The 15,470-nt window shown below is 53.1% G+C and overlaps 1 long non-coding RNA gene across 4 annotated transcripts in view; it reads left to right on the top strand.

Annotated features, from left to right (window-relative positions):
• Nucleotides 1-3,655: 3,655 nt before the first annotated feature.
• Nucleotides 3,656-15,470, top strand: part of LOC110260338 (uncharacterized) — a 77,061-nt gene continuing 65,246 nt past the window's right edge. For 3 of the 4 annotated variants that reach the window (XR_014844432.1, XR_014844430.1, XR_002343471.2), the window contains exon 1: nucleotides 12,037-12,129. This is a non-coding gene — a long non-coding RNA (uncharacterized LOC110260338). Of the gene's footprint in view, nucleotides 4,626-12,036; nucleotides 12,130-15,470 lie in introns of those variants that run through there. The other variant, XR_014844431.1, reaches the window with a different exon arrangement.

Genomic DNA, 15,470 nt, shown 5'->3' on the forward strand with positions numbered 1-15,470 from the left:
TTTTTCACATGTACGTGGAAGGCTTCACAAGAGGATGAAGACCCGAGAAGTGACTAGAACAGGAAGCTCCTATACCTTTTAGACAAAGAAATAATACATGTGGGAAGAATCCACAAGCCAAGGGGGTAAATGGTAATGAGGTGACAGGGTTTGTGTGTACAGCCTGGAGGGCCCCCCAATTTCTGGTCTCTGGTGATAAGGTCGCCTGCCTTCCTCCCGGGACAAGGAGAGGGCTCCTCCAGAGATTCAAATTCGGTTGGGGCCTGGGAGTCTGCATGTGCAAAGCTCCCTGGGGAGAAACTGAGTTGCTGCTGGGTTGGAAACCCCCTCCCTCGGTCTCCTCGCTTCTACCCAGTCTATTATCTTATCTCAGCACATCACTCCTGGGCTGAGCTACTGATCTATGAAACCACTTAGTGGCCTCATATATCCCCCGAATACAAGCCATACTGAAGAAAAAAAAAAAAAATTTCCCCCTTTTTTGGCTGCCCCATAGCTTTTGGAGTTCCCAGGCCAGGGATCAGATTTGAGCTACATTTGCGACCTACGCCGCAGTTTAACCCACTGTGCCTGGCCGGGGATCGAACCCGCATCCAGCACTTTAGAGAAGCTGCGGATCCCATTGCACTGCAGCAGAAACTCCTGGAGAAGATATTCTTGTAGGGCACCACACATCTCACTGAGGGGGATGCTTACAGGTGGGGTACGGCATGCCGAACAGGGGGGACCCTAAAATTCATTCCAGAACCTGGAGCAAAGCAGACACTTCCAAACAGAGAGAGAAGGGGTGGGGGGCGGGCAGCATGACTCATCTGAGAATGAAGGGCCATTTTTCTCTCAATTACCAGGAAGGAAAAAAAAAAAATGTGTCAACACAACTAGACCAAGAGCTATCAACGAAAAAGATTTTTTTGAGTCAGACTTCTTTCCTGGAAGCTGTGAACTTTATCCTTCAGCAGCCATTCATCTCATATTAAGCCTCTTCACCTGCTTAATTGTTCTCTTTCAGTGTCGGCTGCTTCCCTATTAGCCTTTTGATCTTTCTCATAATGTAGTTACGTCCAAGGCCAGCCAGACCCGACCCGGGCGCCCCGTGGGGGCCCAGTCTTTTCCTCTCCTGGCTGCTCGGCCCCCTTTCCACTGCTCTGGCCGTGCCTGCCCTTCTTCCTTCCCTTCTGGATGTGCTGTGAAGGTGCCGTCTGGAGTGGTGTCTGATTCTGGGGTCAGAGTTGCTGAAGCCAAAGGCTTGCATTTTGCAAATGGGAGGCCTGGACCGGCTCCTCTGTTATTTCAGACGAGGCTGTCAGTGGGAGACCATGGCTACCGGCTGTCAGGGCTCATCAGCGCCTGGGTATTTCTGTGGCTCTGGTTTTTGAGCTGGTTTTTCCTCTCTCCTGGGACGAACTCATTGACATGATTCCTTTGGAATAGGCGGGAGCATCTCACCCAGATGCTGAAGGCACATTTGGAAGCTGGCTGTCTCGGGGTCCCTGTTGTGCTCTGTGAGGAGTGAGGACCCCTGGGCTTATTCTAAGGCCGGCCCGTGGTTCTGTCTCCAGAACAGCTGACTCAGAAGGAGCCCTGGCTTCAAGTGAATTCTGGCCTCTCCTCCATGCAGTGGGTTAGTTTGGAAGAGGGCCCTTGACTCCTGGTAACTCCTTGGGATGTAAGCAGTCAGGACTGCGCAGGGTCTTTTCTCCCGTGGGGGATGTCGCTGCGGCACGTCCGCTGCTCTTTTCCAGAAAGGACCTCAGCGTCTATTATCCAAACCCTTATTTCACAGGGAATGGGGGTCTTGCTTCAAGCTGGGGCTGCAGAGTTCAGCCAGGAGTGGGAGGGGCAGGATGCATGAGAGGGCTTCTCCCGGATTCACCCACAGCCACTCCGGGAAAGGCAAGGACGACCTTCCAGCAGGGCACTGGGGTGACAGGGCTGGAGCAAGGGAGTGTCCCCGCTGAGGCCCTTCTCCCAGCCACCATGGACCCAAGCCAACTCCTCCACAGCCCTCCTGCCAGGGGGATCCAGGTTTGGTGTGTGTTTGGGGGTTTGCATGGTGTGAACTCCCCACCAGCACCTCCTCAGGCGTCAGGGGACACTCCCCCAAATGACAACAGCTCAAAGGGTGGGGAAAAGGCAGGCCCCTTGTACATCCAGGACCTCTTCCAGCTGGGTACATGCCCACCCCTGCCCAGAACCCCTGGGCACCAGAACCCCTGCTTCCAGGCATAGGTCCCCTCAGCCCTGGGCTGAGGGCTGGGGGAGCTGCACTCTTGCCGCTGGGCTTCCCTGAGCAGCCCCTGCCTGCAGCCCAGGAGTTCTTCAGGATGGTGTTGGGAGGTGAGTGTCCCGCTCCAAGGCTGATCATAGCTGGGGACACCCTTCCTTGTGCCCCGGTCTCATCCGAGTGGGATACTTCTCCAGTTTACTCCCACCTCAGGGGACTGGAGGGCAGGCTCCAGCAAAAGGAGGTCGGGGCCCCGGAGCCAGCACTGCCTCCTTCGCTCTGTGGCCCAGCCCAGCTCTGTGTGCCGACAGCCACACACGCAGCAGAGGGGAGCTCCCACCCCGCACACCAGGCTCTGGGTAAAGGGATAGTGCCCAGCTGATGGAGGGAAGATGGCACATCCACATCTCCTGCTGGTGAGTTAACCTTCCCTGGGGCGCGCTCAGCATCCTCCCAGGCACGAGGCGCTGTCATCAGGCCGGGCGGTCCGGCGTAGCCCTTCTCGTGAGCATGGACAAGGGGGTCTCTGGGCACATTAACCTAAGGGGATCACGGGCCCTGGGGGATAAATGTTCCCCTGGGTTTGTCCAGGGGACAGGCAAATGAGGCTAAAGAAAACCCCGAAACAGGCAACTGCTTTAACAACCACGAAAATAAAATACTTCTAAATAACGAAGCACCTCTTTTTTCATTCTTCCTCATCTGAGGGTATTTGAGGCAACAGAAGCTTGATTTTTTTTTTCCCCCTCTCATTCAGTTGTCAACTGTTCACAGTGATATCCAGAGCTGTCCAGTTTGCCTATCGCTCCAGGCGTATTTGTCCTCAAGAAGTAAGATCAAGTAGATTGAATGGGACAGGTGAGGGGTGGGCGCGGGGCGGGATCTGTCCTCTCTCTGGGGGTCAGGGAGCAGCCTGGTCAGCAGAGCCCCGCCTGGGGGAGGCGCCCCACGGGCCCAGGGGTGCTCTCATGGGGCCCGATTCTGTTGGGAAGAGAAAGCAGAGGAGCCTGAGAAGGGGAGAAAGAGCATAATGAGACACCAAGCAAGTGTTTCCATTCAAATAAATTAAGGGCAAAGTCACTGGCGTTGGGATGTTTAGATTAGAGATGGGGTTGGCCAGGTGTGGTTAACCACCTAGTGAGCAGGCGGCCCTCACCTGGACTTGGAGGCAGGCAAGAGAAGGTAGGGAAAATTCCATGCTCGGGTGGAGGGATTGGTGGTGGGGGCCGGGGTGTGGGGATGTGAAGCCACACGCAGAGGTTCAGGAGAAGAAGGAGCAGAGGGGTTGGGCTCAAGAAATCGGACTCTAGTTTAAGAGATCGCACCGGGAGTCTGCAACCCGCCTCCCTCCCCGACCCTCCCGCGTGCAGTGCCGCTGCTCCTCCACTTCTCTTCGGAGCAGCCCGCAGCCCAGGTGGTACAGTCATTTCCATAGCAACCAATTGTTCTATCACAGAGACAGGATTCTGACTCCAGGTGGGTTATGAACAGAAGGAACATATGAAAACCACTGTGTGACTGAGATCTAGTTTTCCAGTAAGTGCCCCTGCTTATTAAAAAAAGAGAAAATGTACAAACTACAAGATCAATGGAAGGGGGGCCGAGCAAATGCTAAATCTTCCATGAGGCATCAGCTGTTTGCTGCAGACAACAACAGCCTAATAGGTTCAACAAGAACGATGCTAGCGGGGAGGGCCCGCAAGGCCTCTCTCAGGCTGCAGATTAAGGATGACGGCCGGGCCTGGTGGATGAGCAATATCGGGTCTGGGAGGCGGGAGGAACGCCTTGAGTGCGTCGTCTCAATCTTGCACCATCCTTCATGCTTTTGCTGGGAGAGCTGCGCTGCTGTGGTCGTGAAACGAGCAGGACCTGACAGCACCCCAGCGCCCCTGCCTGCCTGCGTGCATACGTTCCTGCCCGGAGGAGTCATCGGTGCAAGCTGGGGCTAGTAGCCCTGGAACAAACCTCACTACTTAGACATCACTGGGAGAAAATGAAGTCTGAATTACAAGGTATTTTAGGAGCAAAGCAAGCGTATCATTACTCCGAAGGCATGACGGAGGCCCTGCCTTTGTCATGGCATCAGAGACTTTGGTCCAGTCTGACCTGCAGCTCATACTGTGTGACCTTGGGCAAGTCTCCGCCCTCTCTGAGTCCTCATCTTGTGGACTTAATGCCCTCCAGATGCAGGGCCTGCCTTAGTCCCCGCTTCCAAGTCCTGTCCAGTGCAGGGACCTCCTGGCAGGGCCTGAACCGTGAATGTGAGATTCATCTGCTGCTTCGAGTGCTTTCCTAGAACAGAATCAAGACCGTAATCATTAGCTACTTGTCTCTGCCTCCAGTGAACGCTGATCAGCCACCTTCTATGTGGGGATCACAGGGCCGGGTATCAGCAGTCAAGGTAAGAGGTGGTGGCGCCTTTGCGGGGGGTGCGCGGGGGTGGCATGGGGGGAGACAGGCAGGCGCATGCTCAGACCCAGAAGCAGGGCTGGCCGCGTGTGGATGGGCCTGGGGATGGGCGCCCTCAGAGGAGGCTGCCGTGTTCTCTCCATGCGCCAGGGAACAGCTGGAAGGACCCGTGTGGGGCAGCGCAGGAGGGGAGGAAAGCAAGCTGCGTGGAGAGGTGGGGCTGACCCCATGTGACCCAAGACCTGGGGGCAGGAGGGGGAGAGGTGGGAGTGGACATGCCATGGACGGCTGTGCTCAGACCTCATCATTCTCACAGGGTTGGAGGTAAATGCCCTGCTCAGAGGGGAAAGACAGCAAGTTAAGGGGAAAGAAAACACACAGAATCCCAGCAGGGAAGAGGATGAGATCTGGGGTTTGTGCCCGCAGATGTGTCACTGGAGGAGATCCTAGGTGTTATTGGAGGCCAGTGTGGTAAGGCCGTCGTGGCGGAGTGCCTGGGAAGGGGCAGGATGCCAGCACCCAGACTAAGGGGACAAGCCAGGCTGCGGGAAAGCTGGGCCCCCGCCACCCAGCCCCCAGGACACAGTATGCAGGTGCCCCCATCACCCCGGGCCCTGCCCAGGCTTGGCAGACGGCATGGATTTCCTGCCGGGCAATGGCAGTCTCCTCTGAGCCCCAGGGAAGTTGGGGAAAGGTCTAGAACTGTGGTGCAAAGGTGCATCTTGGCTAAAGAGCCAGAGAGAGCAACCACCTGTCTGAGTTTTCTGTGTTTCTCTACTTAAAGGAAATTGAAAATTAACCAGTACGTGTTTATGAGCAACGGCTCCGTGTTTTTTGTTTCTGAGCGGCTCAGGGCTGCCCCCGAGGCAGTTGTCCATGCCTTTGAGGAGTTGAGTGTCACTGCGAGTTGACACATGCATGTGCAAAGTTTGAAGAGCTGCACTATTTCTAGGTGAGGGCTGAGCACAGCCTGAGCGGGTTAGAGGGCAAGAGAGAAAGGGGGAGAAGCCTCTTGGAACTGCCTGCTCGGGAAATCTTTGGGGGAAAGTGGCCTCTGCAGGGGTCTTAAACAGATGGAGAGAAAGCGGTCAGAACAAAGCTGTGTTTGGAAGGCGGTGGAGAGACTCAGCTTCCAGAAGCATCCAGTCCGTGGGTGCTTCCACTCATCTCAGAGGAAATGCTGACAAAAATAACCAATAATCAATAAGCATAGAAGAGGAGTTCCCATCATGGCGCAGTGGTTAACGGATCCGACTAGGAACCATGAGGTTGCAGGTTCGATCCCTGGCCTCGCTCAGTGGGTTAAGGATCCAGCGTTGCCGTGAGCTGTGGTGTAGGTTACGGATGTGGCTCAGATCCCTTGTTGCCGTGGCTGTGGCGTTGGCCCGCACCTGTAGCTCTGATTTGACCCCTAGCCTGGGAGTGTCCATATGCCACAGGTGTAGCCCCCCCCCCAAAAAAAAATTCTTTACATCTGGTCACCGTGTCCTTGTATGTTTGAGAGGCCACAAAAAATTCACGTTAAATCACATATAAGCCCGAATGGCTTCCCCACACCTCAAGAGGTGAACATTTATTTTATCAGAAGGCTGGGCACCCGCAGGGAAGGACCCCCTTTTCTGGCATTGGCAGTACCCTTCAATGTCAACCGAGACCCAGGTTTGACTCTTGGGTCTGCCATTTAGGGGCTGGCGGGGCCTGGCCAAACGCCTCAACATCTGTGCACCTACATTTCCTCATCTGTAAAAGGGGAGCAGTGGTGCTGCTTATCCCAAAGTGTGTTGGGGGGATGGAGCCGAATGTGACAACAGGTCAAGCATCCAGCACGTAGCAGGGCTCTAGGAAGGCAGGTCCCTTGCTTTCCTGGCCCACTGAGAACGCGCCGCATTTGAGACTGGAGGAGGCAAACATTCCAGAAGTCCTCTAAATGCCCTTGCAGGGGTAAATACACAGATTGATCAGCGGGGAAAAATACATTTTCTCCCAGCCTGTGGGGTGAGTGGACCATGCACGCTCGTCTCCGGATGTTTGACTTCCTGAAGCTTCCCCGAACAATGCCATCCCTGTCTCGGCCCTGCTGGCGAGCAGTCCCATGAGAGCCAGGTCCTTGTCACATGTCCTTTTCCTGGAGTGAGTCACTCGAGAATTGGGCTGTAGTCATAACCTTCACCAGCTCAGGGAGGTGAAAGCGGGTCGGAATGAAGGCGAGCACAGTCCCTTCCGTCGTGTTTTGGCCCAGGCCTCAACTGGGCGACTCAGAAAAGTAGGGTCACACCATGAATGAGATAAACTGAGCGGGCCCCCTTGGAGTCCACAAACAAAAGGCCTTTCAACAGCCTGTGGCCCCAAGTCTTATCTACTGCAAGAAAATCTAGCCAGTCACCATCTGGCGTGAGAATGGGTGACCCTAACGAGACTTCTGAGCCCCAACAGAAATTGGAAAAGCCATTAAAATTCTTTTTCTTTTCAAACTGGAGTAGAGTGGCTTGACAACGTTGTGTGTTTCTGGTGTACGGCACTGCGATTCAGTTATACACATGCATTCTTTTCCATGTGCTTTTCCCACTATGGGTTATTAACTGGATACTGAAAGTTGTTCACTGTGCAGTACGGTAGATCTTTGTTGGTTATTTATTTTATATATAGTAGTTTTTAAGGATAAGCCATTTTGATTTTTTCCCAAGGAAAAAGTATGACAGTGGACAGAGGAGGGGAAAATCTAAATAATGGATAGAAAGATGTATAGAATTAAATTTTTTTTTTTTTTTTTTTGCATTTTAGGGCCACACCTGCAGTATATGGAGGTTCCCAGGCTAGGGGTCGAATGGGAGCTACACCTGCTGGCCTGCACCACAGCCACAGCCACAGCCACGCAGGAGCTGAGCCACATTTGCAACCTACACCACAGCTCCTGGCAACGCCGGATCCTTAACCCACTGAGTGAGACCAGGGATTGAACCCTCAACCTCCTGGTTCCTAGTCGGATGAGTTTCCCTTGTGCCACAATGGGAACTCTTAGTTTAAACTTTGGAAATTGACAGCATGTTTTTCTTCTTTGGTTGCAGAAGCATACAATAATTTTATGATGGCCAGGATAAAAATAAACACACAGCTCTCCATGCAGCCGCTATGACCTTATATTTTCCAAAACTTGATGTAGCCTTGGGAATTGATGGTCTTTATCTGGACAGCTTCTGTGGTAGAGCAGAAAAATAATGGGCAGGGAACTGGGCCAGCCTAAGTGCCACGACACCCTGGTCATGAGACCCTGGGCAAAAGCCTCCTTGCTGCTCTGGGGCTGAGGTTCCTCAACTAAAAGAGGAAAGGTTTATCTAGGTAATTTAGTTTCCTTTTAACCCCGCCCCCCAAGCTTTGATTTTCATGGCTCCTCACATTTTGATCCTTAAAACAAACAAAAAAGGGAGGCCAGCCATCCTTACCAGCCCCACTCTATTCCCTCACACAGACCCTTTTGTGGAAGGGGGACCCACATTTGTCAACTCAGATGGAGCCCAATTCAGATGGGCCATTGCGTGAGCTCTTCGAATTCATGCCCAGTCCCCAGGTGCACCTCTTCCTTGGAGCCGTAGCCCGCTCTGCAGCTCAGTCCTGCCCTTTGAACTTAGATTTGAATCCTGCCCTTTCTGAACTTACACACTAGCTAGAAATCCATTTACAGATCTTCTGCCCTTTGGCCGGTGTCCACTGTTTGCGTCTTTAATGCTTTTCCATTCAGGTGCTCCCTTATCACCTTGTGTCTCTGTTCCAGGGGACACCTTGCCCTATAACTGTAGGGAACAAGTACAGATGAATAGCCAAAAGTCAGGCTGATGTCAACATTTAGCTGCTAGGGCGTTCCCATTGTGGTTCAGCAGGTTAAGAATCCAACACAGAGTCCATGAGGATGCGGGTTTAATCCCTGGCCTCCCTCAGTGGGTTAAGGATACGGCATTCCTGCAAGCTGTGGCGTAGGTCACAAATGCGGCTTGGATCGGGCATGGCTGTGGCTGTTTCATAGACTGGTAGCCTGGAGACTTCCATATGCCATGGGTGTGGCCCTAAAAAAGGTGGGGGGGGTCAAAATTTAGCTCTTGGGGAGGATGGAGGGACCAATCCCCACCCCCTAACTCTGTGGAGGACACCTAGAGGTGAAACTGGTTTTAGTAGGGTGATGGCAGGGTCAGTCGTGAGTTGTGATTGTAATCAATAACTGATAATGTTGCACGTGCATTGAGCACCGTGTGCCTGGCCATGTGCTAAGCGTTTAACCACGTCATCTCACAACTACCATTTGAGGTAGAAGCTAATATTACCCCCACTTGAGAGAGAGAAACTGGGAGTTAGAGGTGAAGCCATTTGCTTACTGTCCTATAGTTAGCAAGCAGAAGAGCTGTCACTTGAATCCAGGTGTTTCTGATGCCAGGGCCATCAGCTATTAAATAGTTGTTCTTAGTTTAAAAAAAAGTGTTCCCTACAAGCTCCCTCCTTTCAGAATATACCTCTTCTCTCTGACACTGATTCCATCCTTGGTGATTTATCTGAGAAACCTGATGCTGATGCTTTCTCTCTCCCAGGTGACAATATTTGAAATGTGGTGGGAGCTTTGCAGGGACAGGCTGACAAATCCACTGGGGCGGGTAGGATGGGGAGAGCTCTAATGTGTAGCATTTGCCAATTTCCATGGTGTAAATGCTCCCAGCGTGATCAATTTCAAGCTGTTATGGCAGCATGTAAAATTCCTGAATATTTAATCATTGACTTCTGTGCAGCTCTTTCCAGCACACCCCTGGGGCCCAGAGGATTGTATTGTAGCTAAAAGAGTGCTCATGTTAGCTGGGAATTCTCGGCATCCAGGGCCCGACTGAGAGAGGGCAGCCCCTGGGGGTGGGGGCTTCCAGTGCTCTTTGAGGGGGTCCTCGGATGCTTCTCCCTAGAGGTCTGGCCCTGGGTGCTCTGGGAGACCTTGCTGTGCCCTGTGCTCAGCAACCCCTGGGCTCATATATTACCAACCCTCTGAGGCTTTAGTTCACCACCTCAAAATAGCCTCTCTGGCCAGCAGGTGGCAGCACACTCTCGTTCAACCCTCAGCGCCCAAACAAAACGAGGAGCCTTTGTTCTGAGCCAGAGGCGGTGTCACCAAGAGAAAGGCCCACAAGGGCAAACTGATCGCCTGTCCTTAGCTGACCTTGGCCTACAGAGTCAGTGGACAGCCTCCTGCAGCTTGATATAGTGAGAGCAACCTTAGCAAACGACAGAGAGAGCCCAGTCTCAGCACCACTGCCTGTCCGTCCTGATGGCTTAGGCTTGGCCTGGGGTGGCATCATGGAAACAGACACCTGCCGGGGAGTTCCTATCCTGGCTCAGTGGAAATGAAGCTGACTAGTATCCTTGAGGACACAGGTTCGATCCTGTCCTCACTCAGTGGGTTAAGGATCCGGTGTTGCCGTGAGCTGTGGTGTAGGCCAGCAGCTACAGCTCTGATTTGACCCCTAACCTAGGAACCTCCATATGCTGTGGGTGGGGCCCTAAAAAGAGACAAATTAAAGAAAGAAACAGGCACTGGGGTCTTTTCAGAAAGGGGGCTGAGTGCTGAGAAGGTGTTTCTGGTTCTAAGAGGGACCTACTCCTAGGTGCCACTGGCCACGAGCCATGCTGTGCTGTGACTTAGCCACTTGACTTTACTGGATGGTCAGCTCCTACTAGGGTGACCAGCTGTCCCAGTTTGCCTGGGCCTGTCCTGGGTTTAGTACTGAAAGTCTCGTGTCCTGGGAAACCCCCAGTCCCCCAAATAGGACTGTGGGCCGCCTTAGCTCCCAGGCCCAGTCCTTGCAGGATGCCTACCTAGCACACAGTGGGTGCTTCCTATTGTGGTTGCTGCTGCACAATGGTCCCGAAGGAGCAGGGTAGTCAAGTGGGATCCCGAGGGCTGACCAAATCCAACAGACAGAATTTGATTTAATTTCATTTTTGAAACCTGCCCCTGGAGTTCCCATCGTGGCACGGTGGAAACGAATCCGACTAGGAACCATGAGGTTGCAGGTTCGGTCCCTGGCCTTGCTCAGCGGGTTAAGGATCCCACGTTGCTGTGGCTGTGGTGTAGGCCAGCAGCTGTAGCTCTGATTGGACCCCTGGCCTGGGAGCCTCCATATGCCGCAGATGTGGTCCTAAAAAGCAAAACCAAAACAAAACAAACCCCCCCCCCTGCTCCTTTTGCTTTTTATCAGAGGAAAAGGCTGGCATGCTTGAGGGGGAAGCTCCAGAAAGTCCCTTCTTTCCCCCTCTTTCTCTCCGTTTTTGACCCTCCATCCCGGTTTCTCCTCCCCCACCCCCAATGCAGCACATATTGCACCTGGACAGGGCCCTCCCAGAGTCCACAACAGGGAACTCAGTGTTCCAGGGGAGGGTGGTGCCGCTTCTGCGGAAGGTGGAAGGGCTGGTGAAGCTGGCAGGCCAGGGGAGGGGTGAGGCAGGCAGAAGCTTTTCCACCCTAGACCTGGGGGTGACAGCTGCCCCAGGTAGCCCGGGGTTCCCTGGAAGCCCCGTCCTGCCCCCTCAACTCCAGGCAGGACCATGGGCATTCTTTATGGCGATGTGGCTTATCTGCTTCATCACTGTCGAATCCTTTAGATGGTTCACTTCTACTCCAAGTGCCTAGCTCAGCAGGTCGGGCTCAGCAAACACTAACCTGCCCAGAAAGCTTTGCTTAAAGCAGAGTAAGAACCTTGCAGATTCTTCTTCCCTGCTCTGGACTTTGGGATAAAGGGCAAACCTCTCACTGTGGGCTCCAAGCTCTGCACAGATGGGTCTTTGTTGACTCTCCAACCTTACCTTGTGCTGCTTTCCCCAGCCCTCAGGGTCCCGGTCACCTTGGCCATCCACCAGTCCCTAGAAATGCCACGCTCTGTCCTGTCTCAGTCTTCACCCAGGCTGCCCCCTCTGCCTGGATCAGAACAGCAGGTGGGATCTGGCTCAGATGGGGTGGTCCCAGGACCCACTGTGGGAGGGTGAAATTGCAGCTTTTACGGGGGAGGATGCAGAGGGGTCACCTTCTCAGGAGGGATGGACGTAAGGACACTTTCGGTGTGGCAGGTAGCAGCTCTTCTCCTGTCACCTGGCTAGGAAGGAGCTATCAGTGCTGAGAAATACAGACTTCCGGGGTTTTGGTTTCCAATTGTCTGAATAACCCACTGCTCCTCGTCAAAATCAATCATTCTCAGCAGGCGCACATTTATATTCCACTGGTGACAAATTAATGCAGGCATAGCCCCATTCTAGGTAAAAATTGACCATGCAGGTGAAATCCTGCTGACGCCCGTCTCCCGGCCAACATTTGGATTTGCTGGCGCCTGAATTAACCCCGGGGATGCCAGAGGGACTCTTAGGTCTTGGTGGTGGTTATTAATAAGCGTCATCGTTCACCTTAAAGAACAGAGGGCAGGAGTTTGAGTTCTTTTCAGCCAGAAGAAATGCTAGGTGTGTAACGTGGAGTTAGCCAGGTAAGCCACATCCTAGGCAGAGTGCACAGCAACTCTGCTTCCTAAGGGAGGGGAATCTTCAAATCTCCAAAGTTTTGAGGGGGCGCTGAGAGCCTTTATTGGTGCCAGAGGAAGGACTCCCTTCATCTCTAGGGCTAGAGGATCCTGACTTCCACAGTGGCTGGCACTCAGTGTAGGGCACGTGAAGAATCCCTGGAAAGATGCAGGCAGGGAGGAGATGCTGGTGCCAGCTCCTCGCTGACCCTTTATGGAGCCGTGAGATGATGCCCATGGGAACTGGTGTGCCCTGTCTGTCTATGGAACAGCCACCTTTGGGATCCCGGGGGGTGGGCTGGTCCCTTGGGTTTAAGCAGCCTTTATTCTTTTCAAGGAGCCAGAGTCTATCACTGTTTCCCTTCTAAGCTAGCTCCTGCCGCGTTCCCTGTCACCGCAGCTCTTTGACAGAAGTGGGAGCCAGGTTGGAAAGGGAGAAATCCACCAGTCCTTTCTTTTTCCTCCTCATGTCCACCTCTGACTGCCCTCCCCCCCGACGACACCCATGGTCTACCTCCCACACTCTGGGACAGAATTTTGTGTTCTGGGCACAGTGGGGCAGGCGAGGTGGAAAGGGCAGGCTGGGTGGGGTGCTGGAGGAGCCGAAGGCATCAGGGGACTCTCTGGGCACAGACAGGCAGGAACAGGGTTGCAACTGCCCAGGGGGTGGCAGGTGCCCTTTCCCCTCCATTTCCCCCTCCCCACATCCAGACCTTGCTTCCCAGCCTTTGACTCCTCGTCCTGGGAAACCTGGAACGTCTGGATTTGGAGACAGAGATAGAGGCCAAGAGCAGCCCTGACCCAGCATCCTTGCAGCTGCCTTGAGACCCCAGACCCTGGACCGCTTCTCCAAACCCAGCCTCCTCCTCTGGGGAGGGGAGGGGAACGTGGCTGGAGCTACCGTGGAAGGGAAGCAGTCATGACACGGGCTCCTCGGAAGGAACACAGGCTAGAGGCAGGGCTACTTTGTTTGGGTCTTTTAGGGAGGTTAGGGGTTTAGGGAGCCCCTGGGCACTAATCGTGTAACTTCCATCGTGCCCATTTTTTTCTGGGGAGAAAGCTCATACCCATCCTCCAGTCTTCATGGGCCCAAGATGCCCTATAACACAACATAAGCAGAACCTTCTCCTGACAACCAGTCCCGGGAGACCTCTCCTTCAGAACTGACTCAACCCAACTTGCCACCAGTAGGGCCCGGGGTGGAAGGAGCCCCCTAAAGGTGCTCAGGTCTGTGTGAAAGTCCCGCCAGCGACCTGCCCCCTTTCTCCCGGCCCTTCCCTTCCCTTCTCTTTTCCTTTTCCCGTTTTGCCTCTTCTCTCTCCATCTTTTCTCTCCCGGCTCCTGAACTCACGCCCACATCACTTGCCTGTTCCCCTCTCCTGCGATACTGATTTGACATAGTAATCGGTACAATGCAGCTAAGAAGGGCCCTGCGCTCCATTAATCCAGAGGAAAATAGCACGTTAGCTGATGGGCACTGCAGGGTACACTCGTACATTCTTCCCAGGGTCAAGGAGAGTGGAAATTTCTCACTTTCCACTTGTCACACACCAGGAGGCCGTTCAGGAAGGGCACGTGAGCCCGGGTGTGGGGTTGGCAAGGGGAGGGTGGGACGTGGGTGGGCTCCAGTCCGTGAAGGCATTAGTCACCCATCAGGGACTCAGGCAGACCTTGGGTGTTCAAGGACTCCGGTTGTAGAGGCTTGAGTTGTAAAATCCCATTGGGTGGCCGAAACCAGAATGGTGTGATTTTAATAAGGTTAAACTTTGGCATTTGTACAGCTTTTGTTAGAAGGTTCCTAGTCACGTGGGGGGAGGGGAAGGACTAGCACGGGTCTGTCCTACCTTAGCTGGTCAGAACTCAGGTGTGGTCGGGCATGGCCTCCTGCCAGGGGCCCGAGGCTGTCCCTTGTCATGCTGGGGTCTGGCTTTTCAGCTACGAGGTCTGCCTTGTGGGCCAGAAAGCCTGTTCACCCAACTCTAACCACTGGGACTGTTAGCGGAAGTGGATCCAGGCAGCGGTTTTCAGACAGGAAGAGGCCTTGAGAAAAACGGACTAATTTGGGAGAAGCAAAGGCCCCCATTTCCTGGCCAGAGGTGTCACCTGACCTTGGGCTGTCATCAAGCCGTCACCCGCAGCAGGAGCAGGGCAGACAGTTCCATTTTCAGAGCACTGCCGGGTTGTCATGCCTTTGGGGATACCCCGAGGCCTGGAACACTTGTCCGTCTGGACCTGTCCAGCCTTCAAACGGCCCCTCCTCTGGGGACCTTCTCAAGCTTCGTCTTCCCTTCCTGAGCCCAGGAGGAATTCACTTGCTCCCTCCTCACTCCAGAGCCCAGGCCATACTTCTCAGCAGCACCCATCCCAGGCCATTGCCTTCGTTGTGAACGTAGCTTTGGCGCCACTGGTCTCTGAGCCGTCCAGGCCCAGGGCCCACCTCTGCCTGTTTAATTTCAGTACCCAGCCTGACACAGGGGAGGATGTGGGAATGAAGGAATGATTTCTCAGGAAGATACGCCCTTTTCCTGGGAAAACAGCCTAAATGCCATGTCTTCTCCATAAGGATCATCTTTGTTCATGAAGGATCATAAAAAGTCTAATTAAAAAATTAAAACTTTAAAAAAATGTATATTATTATTATTATTTTGTCTTTTTAAGGCCGCACCCGAGGCACATGGAGGTTCCCAGGCTAGGGGTCTAAGCAGAGCTCTAGCTGCCGGCCTACCCCACAGCCACAGCAACACCAGATCTGAGCTGTGTCTGCGACCTACACCGCAGCTCACGGCAACACCAGATCCTTAACCCACTGAGCAAGGCCAGGAATCAAACCCGCAACCTCATGGTTCCTCGTCGGATTCATTTCCACTGCACCACGATAGGAACTCCCTAAAAAATTTTTTTTTTTAAATCGAAGTATAGTTGATTTATAATGTTGTGTTAGTTTCTGCTATAGAGCCAAGTGATTTAGTTATATATATAACTATATATCTCTCTCAGATATATATGTTTATTTATACATATGAAACTTTCAGATAATTTTCCATTATAGTTTATTTTAAGATATTGACTCTAGTTCCCTGTGCTACGCAGTCGGACCTTGCTGTTTATCTATTTTAAATAGTCTGTATCTGCTAATCTCAAACTGCTAATTCTCCTCCCCGCTCCCCCACTTTCCCATTTGGTAGCCATCAGTTTGCTTTCTAAGTCTGTGGGTCTGTTTCTGTTTTGTAAATAAATTCATTTGTATCCCTCTTTTAGATTCCACATATAAGTGATATGACATGATATTTGTCTTTCTTGGCCGGACC

This window comes from Sus scrofa, chromosome 4 (genome assembly GCF_054392235.1).
Source record: "Sus scrofa isolate SSC_HxYL_T2T_F1_AM1 chromosome 4, Sscrofa_HxYL_maternal_Yorkshire_Landrace_v2.0, whole genome shotgun sequence".
In the NCBI taxonomy this organism is placed as follows: domain Eukaryota; kingdom Metazoa; phylum Chordata; class Mammalia; order Artiodactyla; family Suidae; genus Sus; species Sus scrofa.